The 14,806-nt window shown below is 44.9% G+C and overlaps 1 long non-coding RNA gene across 1 annotated transcript in view; it reads right to left on the bottom strand.

Moving 5' to 3' along the window:
* The window catches only part of LOC113631661 (uncharacterized), a 196,094-nt gene that overhangs the window by 11,651 nt on the left and 169,637 nt on the right, over window positions 1–14,806 (bottom strand). The window contains exon 5 of the long non-coding RNA XR_003437482.1: window positions 2,422–2,544. This is a non-coding gene — a long non-coding RNA (uncharacterized LOC113631661). The remainder of the gene's footprint in view (window positions 1–2,421; window positions 2,545–14,806) is intronic.

Raw genomic sequence — 14,806 nt, forward strand, 5'->3', positions numbered from 1 at the left:
GCCAGTCAAGTTGAAGTTCCCTTACTTGAAGTCAAGGGCATCAGAATGGACACAACCATTGAGCTGAGTCTCAGTTTCCTCAGCTACAGAAGAAGGACAGTACAATCTGCCTTCTCGGGTTTGGAGGGCAGTAAATAAGATAATGCGTTTAGAACTTCTTGCACAAGTTCTGTCTCAGGAAGTGCTAAATAACTGTGAGTCCCCTTCACCTTCGCTTTCCCCTTTCTTTCTTATGGAATTCTCAATCTAAATATTAGAGATACAAAGTTCAACACCCATGAAGCTTATAGACCTGTCACTCTGTTTTGTCAGCTGCTAAATGTGATGCCACCTAGTTTGAGAGAATTCATTTTTACCCTAAGTTTTATTGATTTTCTCTCTTACTTGTGTTACTATTAAACTCACCAAAGGATCTATTGCAGGAAACAATCAAAAGAAGGCCTATGAATGAAAACCTAACTTTGCACTAGGCAAGCAACAAAGAAAATGGCTGAGAAGACTCTTCCTCCCAGGAAAGTGGGGAGGGGAAAAATAAGGGTAAGGGAATAAGAGGTACAAACTATTAGGTATAAAATAAGCTTAAAGGATATACTGTACAACACAGAGAACATAGCCAACATTTTATAACAACTGTAAATAGAGTATAACCTGTTAAAATTATGAAACATTATATTGTACCCCTGTAATTTATATTATATTGTACATCCACTGTACTTCGAAGAAGGAGAAGGAGGAGGAGAAGAAGAAAAAGAAGACGCTTCCAAAAAATAAGCCATTTTGCTGGTAACCCAGCAGCTGCAGCCCATGTTCATTCCATCATGATTTTCAAGATTTTTTTTATTTGGAAAATGTTAAATTTACAGGAAAGTTGTAAGCACAAGGAGTGCTAAGAACACTCATATACTCCTTACCCAGACTCACCTATTGCCAACATTTTGCCCATTTACTTTATCATTGTTTCTCTCTGTCCCAATCTCTCTCTCTCCATCTTTGTGTATATATATATTTTTTCTGAATCATTTGAGGGTAAGTTGATGATGATGCCCAATATAATATTAATTTTAAATTTCATTTTAGGGGCTTCCCTGGTGGCGCAGTGGTTGAGAGTCCGCCTGCCGATGCAGGGGACACGGGTTCGTGCCCCGGTCCATGAGGATCCCACATGCCGCGGAGCGGCTGGGCCCGTGAGCCATGGCCGCTGACCCTGCGCGTCCGGAGCCTGTGCTCCGCAACGGGAGAGGCCGCAACAGTGAGAGGCCCGCGTACCGCACAAAAAAAAAAAAAAATTTTTCATTTTAGAATTTAAACACTTTAACAACAGATACTTGTACGTGATTTGTGCATGGTTCAAAACCCAAAGTGTATAAAAGGGGATAGAGTTGAAAATAGATCTTCCTCCCATCCCTATGCCCTAGACACCCTGTGTCTCAGCATGAGAACTTAAAATTCAGAAAGGAATGTATCTTGATATTCTCTGAATCCATTTTCTTTCCCAATTACATGAAAACCTCCTTATATCCAAAACAATTGAAAAAATTATATTTACCCAAAAGAGAAAATCCAAGCGACCTAATACCTATCAGAACCCCTCAGAAGCCACTGCTCTTTGTGGTGCTACAAAGGTTTGAGACTTTTGGTTTTACTTAGCCATTTATTTATTCAACATTTCTTCGTTCATCTACCAATCCTTTATTGAGTCCTAGGCCCTGTGCTAGTGTGATGCATTGTATTTTCCAAAATTTCCCATCCCACGTGCTCTTCTCACAGTGTGATTCTGCCACTCCTCCCACAGAGAGGTGGATCTATGTTCCCTCCCTGACTTGTGACCACAGCAGAAGTGACATTATTTATTTGACTTCCAAGGCCAGGTCATAAAAGGTAATATAGCTTCTCCCACCAGGCTCTCTTGGGATGCTCATTTTTGGAATCCTGACACCATTGTGTGAGGAAGCCCAAGCTGCCCTGTGAAGAAGCCCACGTGGAAAGGCACTGACAGTTTTCACCAACTCGCCAGCCTTATGAGTGAGCTGCATTGGAAGACTTCCAGTGGAAGTGGCCACTTCAGTGGAACCCCAGTGGAGCCACCCCAGCTGACACTGCATGAGGAGGGATGAGCTGTCTCTGTGGAACCCTGTCCATGGTGTGGACTTGTGAGCAAATTAAATCATTTTTGTTATTTTAACCTATTAAGTTTTAGAGTATTTTTCACAACAGGTAACCAGAATAGCTAGGTACAGAGGATGCAAAGATAGATCTATTAGGTAAGGTACCTGCCTTCAAAGACCTCATACTCTAGTGGAGGAGATGGGCAAGTCAACAAAAATTAATTAAATACAATATGATGAGGACTTTCTATATAAATACCATTCCTATATAACATTTTTTTTCCTATATAACATTTTAAGAAATGGGAGAAATTACCTGAATTTGATGGAGACTCAGAAGGATTTGAAGAAAACAAAAGCTGAGTTAGGTCTTGAAGGATGAGTAGGAGTTCATCAGATAGAGGCAAGAGGTCCCGTCCATCACTGCAGCGCCACAGAACTGTGTAGAGAATGTAAAGAAGGGTGGTAAGGAGGGAAGGGGTAGGATAAAACCTGAGAGAAGAAAGGATTCAAGTTAAGGATGTTGGTTAGAGTGAGAACAGAGACAGACAGGAAGCAGGAAGTGGGGAGGCTGAGAGACAGAGAGAGCAGGAAATATATGAGACCACAGGATAACTGGGGCTGCTGAGCAGGACAGGGTCCTCAGAGAGCCCAGGACCAAGATCTGGGTCTGATTCTGCCTCTGACATATGAGCTATGTGAGCTGTAGGAGCCTGGGAGAACCCCTCTGTCAACAGAGGGGTGGGAACTTAGCAGCTTTAAGGCCCTGTCCAATTTTGTGACATTTAAAGTCACAAGTCAGGGCTTCTCACAATGTGGCCCCATAGAGTCAGGTTGCCTGGGTACCTGCTAACCTATATCATATCAGCTCCCCAGGTTATCCCGATGCCAATTATGTTTACCAAACATTATTGTATGAACTGAATGGAATTGAACTTCTCTTCCTCTTGGTTTCTTTGCATAAAATAGAGAACAAAGAAACGTTTGCATTCTGTGGGCAATACTGTAGAAATGTAACATACAACTGTGTAAGATTTCTTGTAAACACCACACCATTTTACCCAAACTGAAAACTGATGGTTTCTTTTTCCTTTAGATAGGAAAGTAGTATCTCGCTTTCCCTTTTTTCTTAAGGAAGCCTCCCCTCCATGGGAGGGGCCAGTAAAGTGTCCTCCTTGCCATCAGGAGCGGAGGCTACTCTGAGAAGACTTGAAAGCCCCAGGGAGGGAGGCTGGATGGACATGTTGAAGTTTACTCCATAACCCCCTCTGGCTGGACAGCCACTGAACGCATCAGCCTTTTGTTGTGATAAACACGGCAAAAACACCAGCATCTTTCAGAATCTTCTAAATAGTCGGTTGTACAAGAGATGAGGGTGATTGATTTCCTTGGTGGGTACAGGAGCAGAGCCATGGGAGGAATCTTCTGGAAGAGAAAATCGGGGCCTGGACAAGCTTCTTGAAATCAGGCAAGTAGAAGCAGAGCTGAGGCACCACCTGCTTTTCAAATGTTAATGAGTGTTCTTAATCGGATAAGGGTGGCTCTCACCAAGAATTCCGCTCCCACACACCCTAGTTTGAGGCTGAGCTAGACTGGCTTGCTCTTGATTTAACTAAGCCCGGATCTCATCCAAGGGCAGGCCTGGTGTTTTTATCTTTTAAAACATCGGGAGAATTGTTAAATAAGACAAATTTAGGAAATATAAATTCCCCCACGTCCCTTCATCTCAACAAACTCAGAGAAGCACACGTGTGTCTATTTGGCCCAGAAGATTCAGCAGTTAGCTGAAAAGTTATCAGATCCTATAAGAAAAAGAAGGAAAACAGAGAGAGAGAGAGAGAGAATGGAAAAAAGAGCGCACGGAGGGGACATGGGCCAAGTCCAGGCAGTGTAGTCCACGGCGTTTACTTGTGCGGGCTCCTTCGCCTGGTAACGTGAAATGGACCTCAATCCCTGAAGGGAGGAGAAGGAAGCCCCTTGGGGAAGGAAGCACTGTGTCCTGGCCGAGGGCCCCTCCCGCTGCTGCTGCCAGGAGGTCTGCAGACTCACTGCTTGTTCCTGAGGGTCACTGAATTTTGGCAGCCTCCACTGGCCGCATCCTCCCTTCCCACAAATGGTGCCCGCTGCTGCCCGTCCAGCCCCACCCCAAACAAGAGGTTCAGGGAAGCAGCCCCTTTTGTGAGGCACTCCAGGAATTTGTGATTTATAGGAAGGAGACACCCCTAGGTGTGAGAACACAAACCCCAAAGAGACAAGGATCTACAGCATATATTTCAGCTCTTTCTTTTCCCTAATCTGCAGCACTTCTGAGGGGTCTATTAAAACTTCTAAAGGGCAGAGGGTGGGGAGGTGTTGCCTAATCTAGCTTTTTTCTCTCACCCCAACTTTTTTTCAAGGATTCATTTCCATGTCTTCGTGACATAATTGTCCTGAGTTGATTTTTGCAAACCCAAATTCATGTCAATGCCAAGAAAGAAAATTCTTCCAATCTGTAAGACATCAAAAGTAAGGCTGGCTTTACCCCATTAGACAATAGACAGGCTCACGAAGCCACTGCTAGTTCAGGCTCAGGGTGGGGTCACCAGGAGGAGGAACAAGGGGACTCAGGCTTTACTCATCACCTGAGTCCACTACAGGCCTGACAAGCTCCGCCAAAAGATAAACGCCGCAAGGCAAAAGAACTTCGCATAAATATCGCCATGAACACAAAGAACAATGTTCATGATTTTTATGTCCACGGGAGCTCAGGCACAAAGGCATATCGGAAACTTCTTTTTCTTCTACATTATGTAAGGACTGGTCCATGAGACAAGCCTCTGTACCCCCAAGCAAGGGGAACCCCAATCCCCTAACATTGGAGGGCTTACAAGACAGCCAGGGTCGGGCGCCACTTCGGAGAAGGAAAAGCAACCAGATCAGGGGACCGAAAAGAGGAAATACGATCTTTTTTTCAAGGTCCTTCCACGGATTTTAGCATCTAGCGCCTACAAGTACTTGGCGAAGTTTAATAACACAAGCCTTATCATGAAAAAGACAGTCTCCCGCTCCTCTCCCCAACCTGTCCTTTTCAGCCATTTCTTATACTTTCCCCCAGATTTCTGAATAATAAGCTTATACTGCTACTGATTTATCCATTTGGGACGTGACTTATTGGCTTCCTATTATGTTAGAGGACTCTTACATCTACCTCCCTATTTTGCCTCCCCCATTCTCTCAACACAGATAAATAATAATTTTTGGTTAAATCAACAGTTCGTGTTTACATTATTAGATGTTGTTGCCACTGAGGACAGAAATGAACTGAAGTTTGATATCCTCGGTCTTCTGACATTGAGCGTTGCTATTGAGAAGTCCTGGGCCATCGCAACTCCTGTTCCTTTAAATAGAACCTGTTTTTATCCCTCTAGGGTCTTTATCCACAGTTTCTGAAATTTCAAAGTGGTGTAATGTGGTGTGGATCTTTTCAAATTCACAGGGAAATTTCCTGGTATTTTTTTCTTTGCCAATTCTTTCACCCTGTTTTCTTTATTCTCTCTTTCTGGAATTCCTATTGGGTGAAGCTTGGCCTTCCAGGACTAATTCCTTTATTTTTTCTTATCATTTCTTCCTTCCTGGGCATCTTTATCTTTTGGTTCATCTTTCTGGGAGATCTTCCCATTTTATCTGCCAAATCTTCTTTTTTAGCTCTTCTATTTTTAATTTCTGAGAGATTCTCTTTCTTGTGCTTTTATCATTCCTGGATTAAAGCATTCTGCCTCTGATTAATGGGTACGGCACTACTTCTTATCTCCCAAAGAATATTATATATATGTGTTGTGTGTTTGTGAAGTTTTAGTCTGTTCCCCTGCATTGTTTCTGTTTCCTCCTAAATCTTTTCCCTGCTGGAATGTTTTTGGACTCTTTCATCTTGGTGGCTTTCCTCCGAATCAGGTGACTCCTGGATGTGCATCCACACTGAAGTCTAAGATCTAAAAATCTGATTCGTGGGTTTGCTTTGAGGTGTGGGCAGGGCTTGTTGGCTGGTAAATTTCATTGATGGAGACCCGGTGGTGAGCCAGCCTTTTCAGGGTGGGACCCCAAATGGCATTCTCTGCAGGTCTTTTCTCTGCAGCCACTCAGTTCTCTGGGGTCTCTTTTGTAAGAGTACTGTTTCCATTCATGAGGGCTCCACTCTTACAACCCAATCACCTCCCCAAGGCCCCACCTCCAAATACCATCATACTGGGGGTTAGGATTTAACATATGAATTTGGGGGACACAAACTTTCAGTCCATTGCAGGAGGGGACATTCTAGTTCCCTTTGTGTCCTTACCTTATCTTTACTTTAGATGGTCTTTCTTAGATGATCAACTTCTCAGTTTCCAACTTAAAATAGCCTCTACTTCCCAATGCATTTTAAAGTCAATACTCACTCAAAAAAGTGGAATGTTTTCCTGTAGTATTTTGCCTCTTTATAAACTAAGTAAGATTTGACACATATGTTACCTGCCAAACACTGACCCCTGTGAGGGCTTGGGATCGTCTCCACTCTTCTATGGGCCATAGGAAATGACACAATGCCCGGCACACAGCCCACATCACAGCCCTTAGGAGCTACAAAAGATCTTAAATGTATCTGGTCCAATCCCCTTCTTTTACAGATGATCTAAGTAAGCCCAAACAAGATGAAATTATTTACCCAAGACTGCGAGGAAGAGGTCAAGCCAAAACTTGACCTGGACCTTCCAACTCAGAATTAGCGCCCTCCACTCTACCAGGCAGGCCAGAACAGGTGTTCATAAGTATCTCATGTCTACGTCACGACCTAATAATCCATTTCTCCCCAACATAGTCCAACTTTCTCTTATCTTTTTAAATGCTGTTCTTTTAACAATAATGCTTAACATAAACCTAATAGTTAATGACATCAAAAGGAAAGAAAGTTAGGACATAAAATATTGGATGAATAACTACCTACCCAAATATAACACACAATCAAAACTACTCTCCATCAGTCGTTCTATCATGCATTCTCTCATAGAGCACGTCACAGGTCTGCACACTTTATGCCCCTGGATGCCGACTGCTTTGTGTACCTGCAGAGTCTTTACTTTTTTTAACTTGACAAAACTAGCCCCAATTAACCTCTGTGCTGAGTGTTGCCTTCATTAAGGTCACCTGAGTGAGTTTAATTTCGAACACCTGACTGAAGGAGGTTCTGATGGTTTGCCTTCGTGTCTCACCCAAATGGACTTGTCCCACATCACTGTTACTGGCTAGAGCCAGAACTGAACTCGGGTTCAGCTGCTCATCACTGAAAAATCAATGTTCGAGAGCCAAGGGTTGGTGCAAAAAGAAAGGTGCTTTCTTCAGGAAGTCGCCAACCTGGGAAGATGGCAGCCTAGCATTCCAAAACTATCTCCCAGGTATCAGGGGACAAAAGGTTTTAAAGGGGAGTTTCAGGGGTGCACAGGTGGGAGGGCTGCGTGCAGAACAGCACAGTCAGCTCCAACAATCATCCTGAAACTGGCCATGCGGTGGTATGGTCAGCATCATCTTGATTGCTTTATGCGCAGTTAATCTGCAATGCCAGGGTAGGTGTGTTCCCATTTCATTGAGGCCAGTTCTTGTAACTGTGCAAGGTGGAGCAGCTTATGTCATGGCTACAGTCTGCTTATTATGCAGTTAGCTTTTTCTCTCTGGTGGTGGTTTTAGTATCTGCAGAACAATTCAGGAAAGTGCCTCAGACACTGTTATCTATGTCCTTCAGGGAGGAACTAAAGATTCTGTGGCTGCTACATGGCTGATCCACTGTTCAAACTGTCACCAGCCCTCCAGGTCTGACTGTCATCCTTGTCACCACCTGTTCACATCCTTTCAATCATCAATTCTTGAGTCAGGCTTTTGTGACTCAGGGGAGGCTTTTCTACAGACAAGAGGCAGGCAGAGGATACAGTGAGGGGTCTGTCCCTGGGAAGGCCCTGTATGGTCCCGCTGGTTACATCACCACTCACTCAAGCACTCAGCAAAGGTTCATCGCAGGCCTACTGAATGCCAGGCACTGTTCTAGGCCTTTGGGATACAGCATGAGCAAAAAAAGACCCCTGCCCTTGGGGTGCTTACATTCTAACAATAAGCATTAAAAACAAAAAAAGTAAATTACACAGCATGTTGGGTGGTGGGAAAAGAAAAAGTGCAGGGGAAGGGGAAAGGGGAGCGCTGAGGCAGGTGGTCAGGAGAGGTGACATTTGAGCAAAGCCTTGAAAGAGGTGAGGGAATGAGCCCAGGAGATATCTGGGCAGGAGGTTTCCCAGCAGAGGGAGCAGCCAGGGTGAAGTCCTGAGGAGACAGCATGTCCAGTCCGTTTGAGGTAACACCACTTCCTGATGGGTGACGTATTTAGGGAAAGAATCGCAAGTAAGAGAGAGTTGTCATTTCCTGATTCCAGAGAGAAAAAAGAAAGGAAAACTTCTAGAAAGAAAGAGTCAGAGCCTGGAGGTACGGAATCTGTAACAGTGGTGTGAGAGCGGCATGAGAAAACTGGGTAGCCAGAAGAGATAACTGAGGAAAGAAGGTAGCACTGTAAAGTCAGGAGATTGCCGTGGGGATGACTCACAGCGGGGCTGAATCTCACACACCTTTGCATTCACGCCATCTGGTGCAGAACAGAGCACACGGCAGGGCTGCGGAATGAAGGGATGACCATTCTTAACACAAGACACTTCTTGTGCTTTGTGTGGTAAAGGACTAGAATCAGCCCAAGAGCTGTGCTATGAGGTCTGCTGCAAATTTGCCCTTGAACTTAATTTATTTCTAAGAAGGGGGATGTACCTCAAAGAAAAGTTTAGCAATCTTTTTTCTATTCATTGGTTTATTCAGTCTGCTTAAGGTCTAGTCCAGTGAATTATGGAGTCTGAGAAATGCACGTGTGGCTAAGACATGTAGGCGCGTGGGAAGCTGTACCCTGGTGGTTGAATTGAGCGTGAGTGCAGTGCATATGTGTGTGTGTCCTTTATCAAGACGATGTTAATGAGGCTGGGAGAAATGGATATTAATAGAGTCTACAGGTTTACAAACCTTTTCAGAAGGTATTTATATACATTCCAGAGTGACATCGAATTGCATCAAGGTTCTTTCGGTTGAAGGAACAGAAAGCACTTCAAACACTTAAGCAATAATAAAGAGTAATTTATGACAAAGATAGAGGTAGAGCCTGGAACCTCAGGGCAAGAAATCAGTTAGACATTCCCAAGGAGCTGAAAGCCAGAACTAGCAAGTCAGCGGGAACCCAGGAGGCTCCCCACCGTCCTGCTCTTCTCTATGCTCATGCTGTGAGGCCACATGGTCTCTCAGCCCCGCCTCTGTGCAGGTGTGTCCCTCCCACCTTTTCTCCTGGCAGAACTGCTTTCTTCCCTGTCCATTCACACGGCTTCCCCAGCATGCCTGGGTTTATCTTACCTCCGTTTCAGCAATGAATAGAGCCTGAGACCAGTAGTTTTCAGCCTCAATTCCACCATTGCAGGAAAGAGTGGCGCTGCTCGGGCCAGTGTCTCCACCTGCTCCAAGAAACCACAACCAGTGGGACAGTCATGCGTTCAAACATGGCTGCCTGGGCGTTGACATTGACCTCCGTCAATTTGGCCTAAGACATTCATCAGGCTCTTTTCAGTAGCTAACGGCGACTCCGCTGGTTAGAGGTATGTGAGCGCTCTAGTTCCCCTCCCCGAATACCTCCCTATGAGGACGGTGTCCAGATGAAAGCAGGTCTCATTCAGAATTCCGCCACACATACAAACATTTACACAGAAGCAAGCACAAAAACATCAGACCACTCAGAGAACTGGACGCTCAAAGACGTAGTGATTGACATCAGCTTGCACGGGAAGTTCACTCAAGAGGGGGAGAGGTGACGGCACTCCAACCACAGAATCAGCTCAACTCCCAGCTGCATTAGTGGTCGAATCCCCTGGGACTCATCAGTGCACAAAACTCAACAAAGCCTCCATCCTAGCGCTTCTCCAAGGTGGTGCTAGGGGTGGGGTCCATCAGGTGGACTCACTCTAACACCACATGAATGCAAGGGCACAGCGCCCTTTACGACGTTCCTAGCCAATCCACAGTTCGTCCTTGCAAATCCTTGTGCTCATTAACAGACCCCCTAGTCAAGATGCAGGTGGCTGTCTTCTGCTACCTTTGGAGAGTGGACTCCTGACCAGGACCCTCCAAATGTACCTACAATGCTCTGGGGTGTGGATTCCTGATTAGGGACTTCAAATGTGAACCAACCAGCCCTGGGCAAATGAACACACACAAATATACACACACACACACACACACACACACACACACACACACACACAAGGCCCCCTGCCAGATGAACTGGCCTCCTCTAAAGGGTTGTCTTGGAAGTTTTCCCATGTGCCACTGCTGCTTACACGTCACTGGCCAGCCCTGTTAGCAAAAGAATCTGGGAATGTTCTTTATTAACTGCACATATCCTTATCTGAACAATACAGGGGTCTTGTTACCAAGGGAAAGGAGGGAATACAAATTGGTTGGGCAGCCAGCCCCCTCCGCTGAACTCACTGATCTAAAGCAAATCGCTTAACCCTTGTCTCAGTTTCTTTATCTATAAAATGGGATTATCAATACCTACTCTGCCAGTTTCTCAGGGTTTGTGTGAGAATCAAATGAAAACACTTAGAAAACTGAAAAGCCTTGTTCAAATAGAAGATATCATTCTGAGAGTTTATACAAGAAACCAGTGTTACATGACCATCAAAACGGTCATTCTTTCAAATCAAAATGTAACCATACATAAGCACTTACTCTTGATTCCCCAAAGCTTACTTGTATTTTCCAGACCAGAAAGTGTCATTTTTTATGGTCAAGGATCCTTTGTGACACTTGCTAGTTTATGGGAGGCTGACTGGACATATATGGAGGCTATCTAAAGGTATGTAACATTTACTGGGGCTTTCTCTGTGCCAGGTGCTCTGTTTCACATGAATTATCCACTTAATCCTCACACAGACTCCGGCGGTGGGCAATGCTGTTATCCTCCCAGCCTGCTGATAAGGAAACTGACGTGAGCGCCATCAGCACCTAACACAGGCAGTGGAGACCCAGTATTCCACTCTCGGCTGCATCGGCAATACCTGAGCGTCATCCTTTAATTCTAAAATGTTGTAGCTTCTAGTTACCATGTGTATGGGTGGAACTGTGTCCCCACCCCCTGCCCCTGCAAAATAGGTGTTGGAGCCTTAACCCCAGGACCTGTGTACGTGATACCTTGTTTGGAAATAGGGTCTTTGCAGATGTAATTAAGTTAAGATGGAGTCACACTGGATTAGGGTAGGTCCTAATCCAATGACTGTTGTCCTTATAAAAAGAGGGAAATTTGGATGACCACACAGAAGAGAAGAGTGAAGGCCGAGTGAAGGCAGGGGCAGAGACCAGAGCAGTGCATCTACAAGCCAAGGAACGCCAAGGACTGCCAGCAAACACCAGAAGCTACAAGAGAGGCAGGGGGTGTTTTTCCCTTAAATCCCAGAAGGAACCGGCCCTGCTAACATCTGGATTTCAGACTTCTGGCCTCCAGAACTGTGAGAGAATAAATACCTGTTGTTTTTAAGCCACCAAGTGTCTGGTAATTTGTAATAACAGCTCTAGGGAACGAATACACCATGTGAATATATGACGGCCCTAAAAGGAGCCTGGTGTGGACTCTGCAAATGAAGTTGGGCTCATTCTCCGGCACAGCCTCAGCTTACCTAGGAGGTGCTGTCTTTACAGACCGAGCGAGTTCCTCCCCAGGCACGCTCCTGGTTCTGTGGAAGCCACTCTGACTGTGCCCCCAAGCAGAGGGGGGGTGGGTGTCTCTGAATCCACCTGTGAGATGCAGGGTGCAGCCTGAGGGTCTCAGCCACAATCATGAGGACTGGCACACGTGTTCAGGTCACAAGATCCGTTAGGGCTGGGCAAAGGGAAAAGCCTCTGACTTTTCTTTCTATTCCATTTCTATTCAGATTGCACTGAAATCTTTGTGGGAACTAGATCTATTTGCTGGATGAGGAATCATTTGCATTTTGAAAACCATGATTTCCTCTACTTTTTGGTCATTCCATCTTCAAAAATGTTTGTCAAATCTACATATCACTTGTGCTTTCTTAAAAGCAGTTTTATAACACTCGCCAAAATGGAAAGCCAGAATCACTTGCCAAGAATAAAAAGCAAAAATATTAAAATATAAATACCCATTTACTGTCTGTATATCAGGGAGCCCACTGGCCAGAGAAAAGATGATTGGTAAATTGGGGCAGGATCCAGGCTACTCTAATAGGCCAGATAATTTTTGTGAAAAGAACTAGTTTGAAAGCTACTGGAAAATATTAAGTAACAATATGAAAGAAGTTTATTTTTGTAAACTTTATTACTGCACTGCCGTGAGGATTCTCAGACCACCACAGAGCTACCTGTTTGACACACATTCTGTAGAGATAAAATTCTAGAATGGGATAAATCTAACAGGCTTTTAAATACTTAAGTGCCACTCACATTTAAAAGAACAGATGCTGGTATTTCAAGTCTGAGAAGATTAACAGTATGGACATCTGCCATCTGTATGACCTTGCTTAAGTGTCACTTTATCACCCCTGATAATAACTGGTGATGTGTCTTGTCTTGACTGGAGAAAATAAATAAGACTACTAGGCTAAGAAGAGATCTTTTCATTGTGCTGGTGAGAGGAGAAATCTGGACACCCAGCCAAAGAATACAGGCTAACCTTTGTTCAGAGACTCGCATGAAGAAGAGGGGAAAGGACTGCTGGGATAAAGAGATACTTGTGTTTGCAGTGTGCAGGGGCAGATGGGATGCCACACTCCACGGCACACAACAAGCCTTCTACTGCGCTGAGGCGTGACACAAACAAGTGTGTCCATTTGGGTCTAATATTGCTTTTCCTGGAGTTGAAGGTTAAGACCCGTACAGGGATGTGATCCCAATATGGAAATGGAAGCCTGAGGGCCTAGAATGCCAAGCCAGTTACCCAGCTTGTCGGCATGAACATTCAAGAGTTTGGCTGTCGTGGAAAACACTGAGAAAGTTGTGCGTGTTTCCTGCCACCACCTTTTCCTCTGCATGCTGCCCTTTGCAGAAGTAGCGGGCTAAGAAAATGCAGACTGTTCTCCACAATAATACTCCTAGGGTTAACCGAAAACAATGACTCCAATGCAAAACAACTCAGAAGAGCGTAAAAGACCAGGACTATAACATTTCTCAGAGGAAAGGCAAAAAGGGAAAGGGGAGTAACACCGTCACACAACAGTGAGTCTATAGTGATGTCCTGGCCAGAAACAGATGGCTCACTCAACCGGGAATTCTGAAGAGACTTTTTAATGAAGGGATAGTTTTTTTGGAGGTGTGGGTTAAGGGACAAGCCACAGCAGAAAACTGCCACCACTCTGGTTGCTAGAGCTGCCAACACAGGTTACCTCAAATTGGACGGTTTAAACAACCGCAATTTATTATCTCACAGCTCTGGAGTCCAGATGACTGAACTCAAGGTGTTAGCAGCGTCATGCTTTCTTTGAAGGCTCTAGCAAACAATCTGTTCCAGCCCCTCTCCTAGATTCTGGTAGTTCCTTGGCTTGTGGCAGCCTAGGTCCAGTCTTCACATGGCGTTCTCCCTGTGTGCACGTCTGTGTCCAAATCTCCCCTTTTGATAAGGACACCAGTCATATTGGATTAGGGGCCCACCCTACTCCAGTATGACCTCATCTTAACTAATTACATCTGCAATGATCCCTATTCCAAGTAAGGTTACGTTCTGAGGTTCCAGGGGTTAGGATTTCAACAGATTCACTTTGCTGTACACCTGAAACTAACACAACATTGTAAATCAACTATATGTCCATAAAACATTTTTTTTAGTTATCATAAAAAATATCTATACACGTGGCACTTAGAGTTCTATTATATGCCTACATTTGTGGGGAAAAAAAAAAAACTAGGAATTTTGGAGGGATAAAATTTACCCCCTGACACTCTCCGAGGCCCAGAGAGGCAAAGGAGGGAGGGGTGTTGGAGACCCTGGTTGAGAGCTGAAGCCGGGGAATGGTGTTGTCACGAGGGACACAGCAGAGCCAGAACCTGCCAAAGTAGGGAGGGGGCCAGAGAAATGAATATTCTGCCTTTTCTCTCATCCCACTCTCCAGGCACAAAAGCCAATCAGAAGGCGGAGGACAGGGGAGTCAGGTGATACAATCTGGGGAAGTCAGCCATCTCCCAGGATAGGGCAGAGAGGGGGGGAGAATGGAGGGGGGTAGGGTGGCGAGGTTAGAGGCGCAAAATGAACACCCATTTACATGACAGACTCAAGGGATCCAAACGGGTTAGGGAGAGAAGTTGATGTATGAGAATTTTCCAAACTGTAGCTTGGGAATCAGCACATTTAGAAGATCCAGAGAAAAATCAAGGTGTGCGTCCTCTCCCAGGAAAGATATCTGTTTGAAAATGTCTTCTCTTTAACGGAGAAGTCAGGTCAGAGTCGAAGGTCTACATTTCAGCAGACACAATGAAGGCCTCCCGAGAGAACATCACCTTTGGGTGCACGTGCTAGAAGATTTCCCACAAAGCATCTTCAGATTATTTCATCACATCTCTCTGTCCTCCTGAGACCTGAGTCACCCCAGATGTCCCTTCATTCTGTATCCAGTTCA

Source organism: Aethalodelphis obliquidens, unplaced genomic scaffold, assembly GCF_003676395.1.
Source record: "Aethalodelphis obliquidens isolate GAN/ISIS:26980383/991018 unplaced genomic scaffold, ASM367639v1 scaffold2, whole genome shotgun sequence".
NCBI classification, from domain to species: Eukaryota; Metazoa; Chordata; class Mammalia; order Artiodactyla; family Delphinidae; genus Aethalodelphis; species Aethalodelphis obliquidens.